The sequence below is a fragment of the Zalophus californianus genome, chromosome 15 (assembly GCF_009762305.2).
Source record: "Zalophus californianus isolate mZalCal1 chromosome 15, mZalCal1.pri.v2, whole genome shotgun sequence".
In the NCBI taxonomy this organism is placed as follows: domain Eukaryota; kingdom Metazoa; phylum Chordata; class Mammalia; order Carnivora; family Otariidae; genus Zalophus; species Zalophus californianus.
In genome coordinates, this window is record NC_045609.1 from 3,984,222 (window position 1) to 3,999,556 (window position 15,335).

Consider the following 15,335-nt stretch of genomic DNA (forward strand, 5'->3'; position numbering starts at 1 on the left):
ATATTCTCTTTGCAATTTATAGAAATGATATTCATTCCTTTTCACACCATTGTTTGGATATACTATACATTTTTTCCAAGCATTCCCTACTAAATACCATTTTTCCTCCTATCTTTCATATTGTAAATAGTGGGGCAATGGATATCCTGACTTCCATGTTTTTGTACGACCGCTACTATATTTTTGCAAACGGATTCCTGGGAGTGGGGTTGCTTGGATAAAGGGAAAAGACATGGGGGAATTTTTCTCAATAGTGTTCAAGTCCCTGCATGAGATTTGCTCCATTTCACATTTCTACCAGAGCCATGTGTCTCAGTCACAGCAGAAGTTGTCCAACTTCTGTGATTTTTTTGTCGTAGAGAGTGTGAGAAATGATATCTCGCTGTAGTTCAAACTCCATCACTTTTTTTTTTAAAGATTCCATTCATTTATTTGAGAGAGATAATGAGAGACAGCACGAGAGGGAAGAGGGTCAGAGGGAGAAGCAGACCCCCCCCCCCCCCCCCGCCGCTGAGCAGGGAGCCCGACGTGGGACTCGATCCTGGGGCTCTAGGATCATGACCCGAGCTGAAGGCAGTCGCTTAACCAACTGAGCAAAATCCAACACTTTTTGTGATGACTGACCCATTACATTTATTTTTCAGTAAACTGCCTGATCATGTTTCTGGTCCAGTTTTGTTTTGTTTTTTTGGGTTTTTGGGTATGGGGCTTTTTTTTTTTTTTTAGTTAGAAGCAATTGTTCTGTAATATAAGTTGCAAATATTTTCCTCAGTTTTTTTTTGTCTATTCCTCTGCTATGATCTATATTTTTTGCCATGAGAAGTGTTTTTAAAATAATCATATATATATATCATTAACATTACCATTTCTGGAATTTCAGTTATACCTAGACTATGTTTTTCTCCTATTATGTTATATAGGTGTTCATCAATGTTTAATATTAATATTTACATGGAGTCATTCTCTTATATTTAAAATTATGATTTATTTGGAATTTAAGTAGAGGTGGGTAGTGTAAAATAGTGAAATAATTGTATTTCTTTCCAGATAACTATCCAGGTAGCTGATCTTTAAGTTTTTTCTTTTCCCTACTGTTAATAAGAATTTCTGTTGAGGGGCGCCTGGGTGGCTCAGTTGGTTAAGCATCTGTCTTTGGCTCAGGTCATGATCCCAGGGTCCTGGGATCGAGCCCCGCATCGGGATTCCTGCTCGGCAGGGAGTCTGCTTCTCCCTCTCCCTCTGCCTGCCGCTCCCCCGACTGTGCTCTCTCTCTCTCTGTCAAATAAATAAATAAAATCTTCAAAAAATAACTATGAAATGGTCTTAAAACTAAATGAAATAGTTTCTTTGCATTTCAGATTATAAAGGATAACTGGAAAATGTTAGTCTGACGCTAGTCTATATTGGTGACTTTCGAAGAGATTGTTATGAGCACCACCTTGGCTATTAAAACTGTGTCCTCTTCTGACTTATGGAAATAACTTAGTTATATTATTTTTGCATCTGCAACATCTCTGTCCGGTTCAAGAAGGAAAACAACTCAAGTGAATTGAATCTGAAATGAAAATGATACAGAATGTTTTCTTCTGAAATACTTACATGTCAGACATCTAATGAATAACATATGCTAACAGAAACACTTCTCTATTGGGGAATCCCTAAAGACTTGGCTGTGGAATGTGAATCCTGGCTCTGATTCCTTATCTGCCACCTTCTTTCTACAGGATTTTTGCCAATTCACACAGTAACTTTCAGAGCTTAGAGCATTTATTTTATTCATTGTTATTTTACCTTTACTCCACTGACTGTGTGTAAGGTAAGATCTACCCTAAGGGTGGTTGTAACAAGTATCTGAAATAGTATGTGATTTATGAGGGGCACAGTATTTGGCACACAAGAAGTGCTCAGCTAGAGTTAATTTTAAACTTATTATGGCTAACTAACTTTTTGATCTAAAACAGATTTGCTAAATTTGCTAAAACATTTCCTAATTTTGCTAAAACAAATTAGTTTTGCTAAAACAAATTATGATTCTATTTGTGGTTCCATAAGCTCTCTGTACGAAAGGCACAACTATACTTGATGTAGAAAGAATACTTTGCTAATTATAGATGGGTTTTAAGTTTTCCATTTTAACCAGCTTGATGCTGGCTGCAGAGCAGAGTCCCCATTTGATTGTATGACTAAAAAACCAGTTATGCCTGGCATTCACATTGCCAATCAGCTGATGAAAACAACAAATCAAGGAAGTAAAAATACTTCAAATGATACCCTTACAACATAAACTTTGGGACATTCTTCTGACTGAAGCTGTCAGGAGAGAAAGCATCAAGAATAGTAGAAGCCACTTTGGAACCAACGTGTTCCTGATATTTATGAAATCATCCCTGAAGGAAACATCCCTAAAATATAAGAATCCTGAAATTTTTGTTGTTCAGTAACAGTTTTTTTTACTTTTTAAAAACTTGTTTCAGATTTTAAACTTTTTACAATGTTTAACCGGTGATTTGTAAAAAAGAAACAATACTTTATAAATAGCAGGGTTATACCAGATGAGGCCATAGCTGCTATATTATACACACTCAATGAATCATGTTGAAATAATAGCCTTTATTATTTTTTGGCAAAGAGAGGCATGTCTAGAAATTGATTTATCTAGAAAAAAATATTTGAGGACAGATAAACTAATAACTAATGAGACTTGGTCAATGCATGTAACCATAGAGATTTATGTATGTAACCATAGAGATGTTACCATAAGATTTATGTCATTTCGCTGACAGCTATGCAAGATTATAAACTAAGCAATCAGAGACTAGTGTGCTTGATTTTCTATCATTCCATCCCAGTTAGAATTCATCATAAAAAATGTTTTCTGCTCTAAAATGCAATATTTTCTGTTTGATCAATATTAGATTTAAAAGATGGTTTTAAGTTATCCTCTTGGGGTGAAAAATTTGCTAATATTTTTTAATGCAGAAGATAGTTGGGCTTTTCTCCCTCTCTCCCCTTCTCTCTCCTAACCTCTCTCTCTTCGTCTCCCTCTCCCTCTACCCCCCCCCTTTTTTCTGTCCTCAATCTTAATGTCTTGTAACCCATGATTAAAGAACTTCTGGCTTCCTTCCTAGTAATCCACATATTTGCCTGAAGCTCTCAACTTCTTGAAACCCCAGAAGATTATTCCACGGTAAAGAGTTGCACAGGTAGCTGGAACTGAGATTTATTGTACTTCTTTGCATGTAGAAGTTGGTGTTAACTTTGGTAGTGATTGTGTAAGTACACCTAGAAGTTAATTATAAATTATTTACAAATGCAAAGAAAATAGGCCACCTAATTAAATAACAGATGTCAATCCCTCATATGATAAATATAAAAACCTTCGTGGAGGCTTGTAATATTTGCCAATGGACAAAAAACATAAAATTTTGTTTTTCAAAAGAAAATATACTTAAATTAGTGTTTCAAAGTCATTGCCCCCTAATAATAAGTAATCATTTATCAGAAAGAAATTGTAAATAGAAAAGAGAATAATAATAAAAATATGGGGAAATAAATAAATAATGAAAATTACATTGAAAAACTAAATTTTCAAAACATACATTTAAGACAAAGTAAATTAGGATACTGTATCAGTTTTTTGCCTTCTTTGTTAATATTTTATATTATCTATAATAAGATATAATATTGTTCAGAATGCTTTAAATTGCATTAGCATTTTTGAGTTATATTTTTAAAAAATCTCCCTTGATAAAGATTTCTTAACTAGATACCATAGAACTAGAAATTTTATTTTCTAATTTGACATATACACAGACTAAGTCCCAAGATCTCTCTGACGTTCAGCAGGCATATGAGAACACTGGGCTCATTGCTTTGATATCTTCCCCTTTCTACATGCAACACAACACTTTGGGGTATTGTTTTTGGTTTTCATTTCCTTGGTGTGCTTGTAATAAATGGATCTGTCCTTAAATATTTAACTCAAATTACACTAAAATTTCCATTAAAAAGATGTATTTAATTCATGGAACAGTAATTGTTAGTGTTTTTATGGTAGATCACATCGTAAAATACTGTATAATGGTTCTATCTACGGTGTACTTAGGTCTGTTCCAAGTCTGTCAACTGAGTTAAACAGTTGTGTTTTACTACAAACATTAATTAAATCATGATTTGCCCAATACTAAGACAATTAAGTATATAAACATAAGCTTGTCTATTGCTAAGTTTTCTCCTATACTTTAAAAAATTCCTTGTTTTGAGGACTGATTACAAACTGTTTAAGCCTGATTAGAAACTTATTATAAGCAGGTTCTAACTAAGATCACATTTTTAATTTATTTATTTTTAGTGTATTCCATGGAGATTTGGCAATGTCCCTGAAAAGAACTTTTGACTTCCATAGATTTTGCCACCTAATTAAATATATTGTTGTGATAACAACAGTCTTGGTTTTGAATGTCAAGAAAGTAATAGTACCAGTACTAAGAAGGAAAATACCACAAGTAAAGCTAGAAATCAGGAAAATGTGTACAAATCAAGAATCTACAGCAAGACAGCAACATCAGGAAGGGGAAACTAAAGAATGTTTCTACTTTTTTTTTTAATTTTTATTGTTATGTTAATCACCATACATTACATCATTAGTTTTTGATGTAGTGTTCTATGATTCATTGTTTGTGCACAACACCCAGTGCTCCACGCAGAACGTGCCCTCTTTAATACCCATCACCAGGCTAACCCATCCTCCCACCCCCCTCCCCTCTAGAACCCTCACTTTGTTTTTCAGAGTCCATCATCTCTCATGGTTCGTCTCCCCCTCTGATTTCCCCCCCTTCATTCTTCCCCTCCTGCTATCTTCTTCTTCTTCTTCTTCCTTTTTTTTTAACATATCATGTGTTATTTGCTTCAGAGGTACAGATCTGTGATTCAACAGTCTTGCACAATTCACAGCGCTCACCGTAGCACATACCCTCCCCAATGTCTATCACCCAGCCACCCCATCCCTCCCACCCCCAACCACTCCAGTAACACTCAGTTTGTTTCCTGAGATTAAGAATTCCTCATATCAGTGAGGTCATATGATACATGTCTTTCTCTGATTGACTTATTTCACTCAGCATAACACCCTCCAGTTCCATCCACGTGGTTGCAAATGGCAAGATCTCATTCCTCAGTCGCTGCATAATATTCCATTGTGTATATATACCACTTCTTCTTTATCCATTCATTTCTCGATGGACATCTTGGCTCTTTCCAGAGTTTGGCTATTGTGGACATTGCTGCTATAAACATTGGGGTGCACGTACCCCTTCGGATCCCTACATTTGTATCTTTGGGGTAAATACCCAACAGTGCAATTGCTGGATCGTAGGGTAGCTCTATTTTGAACTTCCATACTGTTTTCCAGAGTGGTTGCACCAGCTTGCACTCCCACCAACAGTGTAGGAGGGTTCCCCTTTCTCCACATCCCCGCCAACATCTGTTGTTTCCTGACTTAATTTTAGCCATTCTGACTGGTGTGAGGTGGTATCTCATTGAGGTTTTGATTGGGATTTCCCTGATGCCGAGCGATGTTGAGCACTTTTTCATTCTGCCCATTTCTAGAATGTTTCTACTTCTATAAGCACAAAAATGCAGGGCACCAAGATTGTAGTCAGAGGTTGAACAAAAGGAATGTTACCACACAACTGAGATCAATGTGCTCTAAAGGGTGTAACCCTCTCCCATGATATTTTGACAATGAGACTTCCATTTTTTTTCATTAAGATGTTTTAATGAGGGGGGGAAGCCCCAAATTTGAAAAATAGAAACTACCTCAGAGGTCACACATGGTCTGACTGGATCCAGTCTACAGGCAGGTAGGGAAAAGTTAGGGAGATGTTTGTGCCTGAGCACAATCCAGACAAGTACAAGGAAGAACACAGGTTATAGAAAAGAGGGTCAAGTGAGTCAGAATGTTGAAAGAATGTCTGAATTCTGCTGAACCCTGTTCCTTCCATTATTTCATGTCAAATCGATATAGGTAATAAATCATAATGTTGCATACCCACATTGTCTTGCCTGTTACGCTTTGGGGCATCATTTTCTGAGAAGCACCACAGCCTGAGAAGAGGTGAAAAGTCTGTTTCCTAATTCCTCATGAAGGCTGGCCCAAATTCACATCCACCAAGATTGGCCCCCTGCTACTGAGATCCCCCTCCTGTTTGTTTCTATTAAAAGAAGAGTAAAAACAACAAAAATAATAAAAGGAACCTTATTAGAGGTCCCAATCTCTTCTCTAAAAATCTTTGACCAGATGTAATTGGGGATTTCATAATCTTAAGCTTTTAGGGAAGTATTGTATATAATACTGAGCTCTAACATATTACATATAACACAGCATGTAGTGAGCTTAATGCTAAATCTAGGACAGAACTCCACAACTAAATACACTAATATTTCTATAGAATGTGTAGGGATATTTACATAATAAACATATATATGTCCTTCTTAGAAATGCCTTACTTGACATATACCTATTACTGTTCTGTCATTTCATGTCTGATCTTGATGTCAAATATGTCTTTCTAAACTTTTACTTTTCAAAATTTTCTAGATTTTTCAAGTTGAAATAAGGGGTTTGGGTCTTATCACATCATTGTGTTAGCATTATAATTATCATTACATCTCAAAATACTGAGTTATTATTTCTCCCTTTCATAGATGTGGGAATAATGCTCTAAGAGTTTATGAAACTTGCCTATAAGCTCTAGCTGATGAATAGCATGTGGGAGGGAAACTGAAAGTGAGTGGTAAAGTACACCATTGGGAGTCAGACTTACATAGGCATGGAACAGTCATTAGCCAGACCAATCATTCTGTGCGCTTTTACAGAGACATTTCTGGAATTATCTGTTGTCCTGATTAAACACTTTCAGAGCCATGGAGGTTCCACACTTACTGGTTTTCAACACCTTCCTTTTGTGTAAAGATTCTATTAAATTTTCCAAAATGCACTGCTTACAAATGTTATCCTTGAATAATTGCAAATTTTTTCTACTTAAAAAATATCTTCACAGTATATGTATTGCTCAAACCAGAGTAGGTCAATAGATATGATTACATTACACCAATGTCCATTATCTATCTTTATATTATACTCTTAGGCTACTTGGGACACTTAAACAAGACGAAACATTGAAGTCTCTCTAATCCCGCCTCTCCAAACCCGGATGCTCATTTAGGATTCCGTATTTCAGTAAACAACACTACCATTCTTTCTATTGCTCAGTCCAAAAACAAGGCATTCTTTAGAAGGCCACCCTTGAGAGATTTTGTTTAAAAGAGGGGTATGATAGTATCACCCCCTTTCTCAAAACTGATAGTCTGCATTTCGACCAGAGAGCATGGCACATTATTTCCTATGCCTTCCACATCTCGGCAGTTGGCTATTCTTCTGACTGATAGGATATGGTGAAGGTGATGTTCTGAGACTCACAAGCCTGGGTCATATAAAGCCTTACCACTACTGCTTGGGTCTCTCCTGATGCTTCTGTTGCAACAAGCTTCCATACTGTGAGAAGACCAGGCCATATAAGTAGGTTACAGGGGGGCACAGCTCATGGCCAGCATCAACTGGCCACTGCGGGATTGAGCCATGACAGATGTGCAGCCCACTCAGTCCTTCAGACAACTTCAGCTCCTGTGGAATATGACAGCAGTTATGCCTGAGACCCCAGCAAGATCTACCAAGTCATACTCAGTTAACCCAAAGAATGAAGAGAGATAATACAATTTTGTTTTGTGCCAGTATGCTGTCAAGTGTTTTATTGTATAGCGATAGAGAAAAATACCCTTCACCAAAGATTCAGGTCACACAGTACTTTTCCTTATATTTATTTAAATATTTTCACAGGATAATTATTTATATATTTTTCCTTATATGCGAATTTCTGTAAACTCCTTTAGTCACACTAAAAAGAAGGGGGGTAGAGTGTGCTAGTGTGCAGACATATCCTTGTTTGGACGTATCCAGGCTTGCCCCCAACACAAGTTTTTTGAGCCATGGGCCACCTGCCTAGAGAGATACAATCAGTCAAAATTACAGATGACAAGACACTGTGTGGCTTGAATCTGAGGATCCCCAAAGGCTTTATGTGAAACACAGGAGGTTTTTCAATGTAAAAATCCAGTTGTTATAAGCATGTAACTTTATATTAAGGCCGAGAGATGTGGTCCTGGATACTGGACCCTGACTGGCTCCATGTCCATAAAGCTAGGAAAAGCTGAAATACAAAAATATTTTTCAGAGACCTGAAACAAGAATTTGTATGTGGAACATTAGTAGTAATGGTGGATTAAGAACTTCTAATTTGTTGCTTCTCCATAAGAACAGTGAGAAAACTGGAACAAAAATAGACAAAATGAACTTTTTCAAAACTCAGAAAATAACTGAAGGCTTGTAATGATCAGCGAGATGTTTATCCAATAAAATAATTGAATCTCGGTGAGAACATTACAACTGACCCTATTTCCATCTCCTTGTCCAAGCTCTGTAGTAACCTTAAAAACCAAGGCCTGCTTAATCCTGGCAGCCTGGCAGCCACTGGAGCTAGAAGAATAGCTTTGGAGCTCCTTAAAAGCATTATTTTCAGAGAACTGCCATTATTTAGCCTGTCTGGCAGGTCCCTGGAAATCTTCCTCATATGGCTTATCTTTTATTTGACCTAATTGAGAGATCAGTCAGTGCAAACAGCCTTTTCCCAGAGGGCATTTGTCAAAAACAGTCAGCAGCAGTTGCTGAATATTGCAGCTGCCCGTGGCACTTATAACACTTGGGGCAAACAGAAAGCTGCCAAAGAAAAAGAAAAAAAAAGTAAAAGGAAAACTTTGGGATTGAGATGTCCATTAAGGGCTTTGAAAAGCTCCAGTATATTCTGGGGACTCTTCTCAGAGGGCATTTGTCAAAAACAGTCAGCAGCTATTGCTTAATATTGCAGCTGCCCATGTCACTGATAACACTTGGGGCAAACAGAAAGCTGCCAAAAAAATAAAAAAATGTAAAAGGAAAACTGAGATTGAGATGTCCATTAAGGACTTTGAAAAGCTCCAGTATATTCTGGGGAATCTAAAAGGCCACACACATGCAGAGGACTGTGCACATGCACAAGGCTGTTTATATTCCCAAGGAAGGAGTGAGGATACCCAAAACTATCACTTCTGGTTGACCCTGAGGCTCTATGCAAGCAGGAAGAGAAGACTGAAGTAGAATTGCAGAGTATCCACTTGAATGTCAATGCATGCACAGTCCCACAACAAAGAATGGGAAACTTACTGATTTGAGGCATTTAAAGGAAAACATGATGAACTGGACTATATCATAATTAAAATGTTTGCTCCTAAGAGACTCTTAAGCCACAGACTGAGAGAAACTATTTGCAAATCACATATACAATAAAGGACTTGTATGCAGAATATGTAAAAAACATTCAAAACTCAATAAGAAAACAAACCATCCAATAAAATCCAAAAAAATCCAATTTTTGCCCAGTGTACAGAAATTTCGAACACTTTACCAAAGAAGACATATGGAGTCAAATAAGCAATTGAGGAATCAATGAAGTGTGGTCTGCCCACCTAGGGGCATACTACCGAGCAACACAAGGAATAAACTATTACTGTCACATGCAGCAACATGGGTAAATCTCAAATGAGTTGTACTGTGATGAAGACAGGCAAAGTTAATAGATTGTAGAGTTCCATTTATAGAACATTCTTTCAAGGTAAAACTGTAGCAACAGAAAACAGGTAAGCAGTTGTTGCCCCCTGCCCAGGATGGAGGGAAGTCGACTACAAAGGGCCTTGTAACCATTCTGTTTCTTGATACACATTTGTCAAAACTCACTGACCCAGGGCACCTAGGTCACTCAGTCGGTTATGTATCTGCCTTCAGGTCATGATCTCGGGGTCCTGGGATCGAGCCCCACATCGGGCTTCCTGCTCAGCGGGGAGTCTGCTTCTTCTTCTGCCCTTCCTGCCACTCATGCTCTCTCTCTCTCTCTCACACTCACTTTCTGTCTCTCAAATAAATAAATAAAATCTTTAAACAACAACAACAACAACTCACTGACCCATAACATTAAAAAGATGAATTTTAGGGGCACCTGGGAGGCTCAGTCAGTTAAGCGTCTGCCTTTGGCTCAGGTCATGATCCCAGAGTCCTGGGACTGAGTCCAGCATTGGGCTCCCTGCTTAGTGGAGAGTCTGCTTCTCCTTCTCCCTCTGCTGCTTCCCCTGCTTGTGCTCGCGTTCTCTCTCTGTCAAAAATAAATAAAATATTTAAAAACAAAAAAGATGAATTTTAGTATCTTTACGTGAGACCATAATAAAAAGTAGAAGAAAAAAAAAAAACCATTAACAACTTTATTTAAATAAACGCCATACAACATCACTGGTGTGGTTGGAAGGAGGGTGGAAAATCATTGAATTCAGTGTTTGTACCATAATATTGACAGATACGATTTTAGTGTAGTCTATAAATTCAAAAATTCTAATTCGGTGTTTAGTGATCAGTGGGCACATCCCACAGACATAGAGAACTTTAATAGGTGGTTTCATGCATCCCCTGAAGAGATATCTGTTTTTCTGCAAGGCAATGCTTTCCAGAGTCAGCCAAATTAAATAGAATATTACACATTTGAATCATTATTACAGCAGTGAATGAGAATACCTAATAGCATTTTCCCCAGCAAGGACAATGATTTTTTGCGAGATAATTTTTAAATTTATTCCTTCTGCGCTATTGGCATTCTTCATAACAATTTTTTAAAAGTAGCTCTATTTTCCTAAGTGCTCAGAGCTTGGTGCTTAGTGGTACTTCAACCCACATAGATCATTCTTCAGGTCGAGAGCCACAGACATGAATAGGCATAAGTTTTACAGCTAAACTATCCATTTCAATGTAAAAACTGTTTATATTCTTTTTTCCCTTGTTATCATTGAAATGGAAACACTTTCATCTTTTTTTTTCTTGACATCAGCACTAAAGAGGGCCCTGTCCTTCAAGAAGAAAAATGTGCATGAACTACTTGTCATTTACCTGGAAATAAGACAATGTTGCTTTATGAGGTCTTTACTTGTGTTTTCGTTTACCTGTTCCTGGTCTCGAAGCTTAATTACTTGATTTGTGGCTTAACAATAGCACCAGATTAAGAGATCATTTGATAGCTCCTGGGCTTGCCCCTCCTTGAGTGTGTGATAGCAGATCTACTGGTTCCTTTTGCCTTACCATGGGGACTCATAAAACAAAACATTTTAAAGCATGTGCCAGCAGTAAGCATCTTATTTATGGGATTATTTTACTTAATCCTCCCAAAATTTCATTGAAGAGTATACCATTATTGTCCACAATTTAGCGATATGGAAAATAAAACAAAGAGATTAAGGATTTTGCCCAAGGCCAGGCAGCTGATAAGCAGCTGTGAAAATAAACCTTCTATCTTCCTTCTCTTAAGAGAGATGTAAACAAAATGACATTACTTCCCTTTTGATCAAGGAAATTACAAAACAGAACCTTCAAGTGCATCTCACAGTGTTCTTCCTGCACAAAACACAGACATGCAGACTCACACGGTTGGGGCACAGGAAATTCTGGAGGCGGTGGCTTTGCCTATCACATTGAGTGTGGTGATCATGCACCATCACAGACGCATGCATATCTCCAAACTCTTAAAACAGTACACAGTAAATATTCCCATTTTTTTCTATATCAGTTATTCCTCAACAGATCTATTTAAAAAATAAGAAATAGAGATTTCCCTTTAAGCATGCAATCAGCCTTAATTAAGGAGAAACTATCAGGTGGGCCTATGAAAACTTTGTTTTTCAGGCTCTAGATTATAAAACACTTCTCTGCTGATAAGAGGGGCTGAGGATATAAAATGCTCAAGATTCAGGTTGTTTAACAATGAAGTCACCCGGTAGCTATTCAGGATAGACAAGAAAGTAAAACGTGTTTCCTCGTGCTCATGTACGGTAAATTTCCTTGACTGCATTTCTTTTTTCACCATTGAGTTAAAACATATTACGTATTTCTTATCAATTTTACAAAGAGGGCTGCGGCTTCAATATAATCATTAATATTTAAAATCAAGATAAATATTTGAGTTATTGTGTTTGTTCGGGCCCCTCTAACAAAAATGCCCTAGACTGGGTGGCTTAAGAACAGAAACATGTTTCTCATAGTTCCGGAGCCTGGGAAGTTCAAGGTTAGGTGCAGACAGATTTAATCTCTGGTGAAACCCCTTTTCCTGGTTTGCTGATGGATGACTGCTGTATCCTCACAAACGGTGAGAGAGCATCTTTCTCTTGTCTCCTGCAAGGGCGCTAATCCCATTCATGAGGGCTCTGAAAGTCCTGCCTCCAAATACCATCACAATGCGATTTGGGCTTTAATGTATGGATTTGGGGGGTGGGGGTGGAACACAAACATCCATAGCAGTCATCAGAAGGGTTTTCACAGAAACAGTGTAAGTTTATGTTATGTTTTTAACAATGTACAAATGATTTCTTCCACCATTTCTTTTTTCTTCAAAAATATATAAAGAATACTTACTTTTCTCAGAAAACTGCTCTTACTTATTATGTGCCTCTTACAAAAATTTAAAAAGATAGATGATTTATAAATCGTTAAAAATAGTTCTCTGATAATTTCTAAATACCTATATAAATACAAAACTTTGTCTTTATGTCAACTGTCAATAGGTGGGAATTGGAGTATGAATCCTTCTGACTCAGGCCCCAGGATCTTAACCAGGAAGCACTGACTGTGAGTCTACTTTGCTTCATTGTTTTTGCAGGAGATACATTTATTTGAGCACTCTGTGCCCTGGGGTCGCATGGTATTTCTGAAACCTGGTCAAAGGCAGGGACTTCAACTTTTCTGAGAGAAGTAACCGATTTTTTATCTGATATTCCTGCTGTAAATACAGAGTAAAACCACAGGCTTTTCAACACACTTGAAAATATTCATAAATAGCGTGTCATTTAGTGACAGCTAATCACAAAGTCTGACTTAGATTATCAAATTCCAGCAACCTCTTTATAGCAAAACTCTTCTTTGCAAAACTCTAGTTACAAATCATCTGAAATTATCGTGGCATGCATAGAGAAATTCCTTATCTTCCCCCAGAATTAACTATTTGCTGAAAATGTCACTGCTTTATAGGTGCATCTGATTCAAGGTAAATTATCTCCTCGTTAGAATTTAAATCTCAACACTAGTAGAAAAGTCATGAAGTTAGCAATTTTGAGTCTAGCATTGAGCATAAGACCCTTTTGCCATCTATTTTAAGCTGCTTTTCCACACGATTCCCAGCTTTGCCTCCGCAATTCTTCAGCTTTTAACACCTACTGTATTCAGCTGTCGCGTCCTACTGTATTCATCAGCATGGTGAGCCCTTGATTGTAAGTTAAGCAGGCTTGTCGTTTAAGGGGGAAATACTACTTTTCTCCTTTTGGGCCTTGGCTTTAAGATGTTGCCTGACACAGAATAAATGGATAAAAGATAGAACAATTTTTAAAAAAACATATTCTCTTCATTGACTAAGTACAAAATATGAGAAGACAAGACAGACATTTTGCATACACATGGACCCCGCACTGCTAAAAAGCAAACAAAAATAAAGGTTCTGAAGCAGGTAATTGAATTCATTTTTCTCAAAAAATTAGGATTTTTACTATGGAGAATGCATGTATTTTCAGTTATTACTGTTTGTGAGTTAAGTAATTTTTTTTCTAAAGATATAGCACTTTTCACTAATTGAAGCATTTAGTCATTTTGAATGCTTTAAAAATATTTGTTAGTTCTTTAATAACTACTGAAGTAAATAATTATGGTGTGGGTTAACCACTGGAAAACTGGTTGTAGCATAGTGTTCAGAGATGTCCTTGTAATATTTTATAGACTGCATAACACATTTAACAACAGACTTAATTAAGTGAAACAAAATTCTCATTAACTTTTTACTAATAGTCTAATGCTAAGCTCTAGTACAATAGAAAAACTCATGACAAATGTACTAATAAAACTCTCATTTTCAACAGTAATTTCTTTTTTTGCTTATTTTTTCTATGCCAGACTTTATTTTTTTATTACTCAACAGTGAAAAAAATCCAAGCATAATTGATGATATTGTAATGTTCATAATCTACTTGGTACCTACAATCTCGATTTTAATCAGTTTTATCTCAGAATCGTGTTACTGTACATGTAAGTTATGAGAGGAAGCTCACCCCTCGACCCTCTGAACCTTCCTGCCACAAAAATGTCTTAATAAATTAGGTGAGTTGGTGGTAAGTTCTTTTACAGGAAAAAATGAAAGTGTCCCCAAATATTCTGAACTCTGACAAGCCAGTTCACCGAGGTAATTCTATTGTGGCTCCAATATTTGGTTAAACAACAACAACAAAAAAACCACTTTGTACATTTAAAAAAGGTTATACAGCAGTATTCATTATAATAAGCATATAGTTTATTTTCAGGTATGCTCATGTTTAATAATTCTTTGTATTATGTGATTCTTCTGTCATCATTGACCTCATACAGGTCTGCTTTGGATGTTGCTTCTGTTGACTCCATTACCCATGCCCCGCTGTCCTATCAGACCCCAAGGACTTTGTGAATTCTAAGTTGCTTGAACACAGATGGGGAATCACTGCAAAGAGATGATATCCAGGGCGCCTGGACAGCTCAGTCAGTTAAGCGTCTGCCTTAGGCTCAGGTCATGATCCCAGAGCCCCGCATGGGGCTCCCTGCTCAGGGAGAAGCCTGCTTCTCCCTCTCCCTCTGCCTGCCGCTCTGTCTACTTGTGCTCTCTATCTCTGTGAAATAAACAAATAAAAATCTTAAAAAAAAAAAAAAGGAGAGATGATACCCAGTTCCAGAACACCCTGTTAAGCAAATGAATAAGCTGCTAGCATCTTTAAATTTTTTTTTTAAAGATTTTATTTATTTATTTGACAGGGAGAGAGAGAGAGATCACAAACAGGCAGACAGGCAGGCAGGCAGAGAGAGAGGGAGAAGCAGGCTCCTGGCTGAGCAGGGAGCCCTATGTGGGGCCCGATCCCAGGATACTGGGACCATGACCCAAGCCGAAGGCAGACACCCAACCGACTGAGCCACCCAGGCGCCCCTAGCATCTTTAATTTTTGTATCTAAAGTAACTATGTGTTTTAAGCAAGCCTTTTAAAATAAGCACACTCTCTCTGCAGAGCTAATTAATAACCCATAAATGTAAATTATATTTGCCAGGTTAATTTCCATTGAGAACTATATTGCAGGAAAGGTTTACATG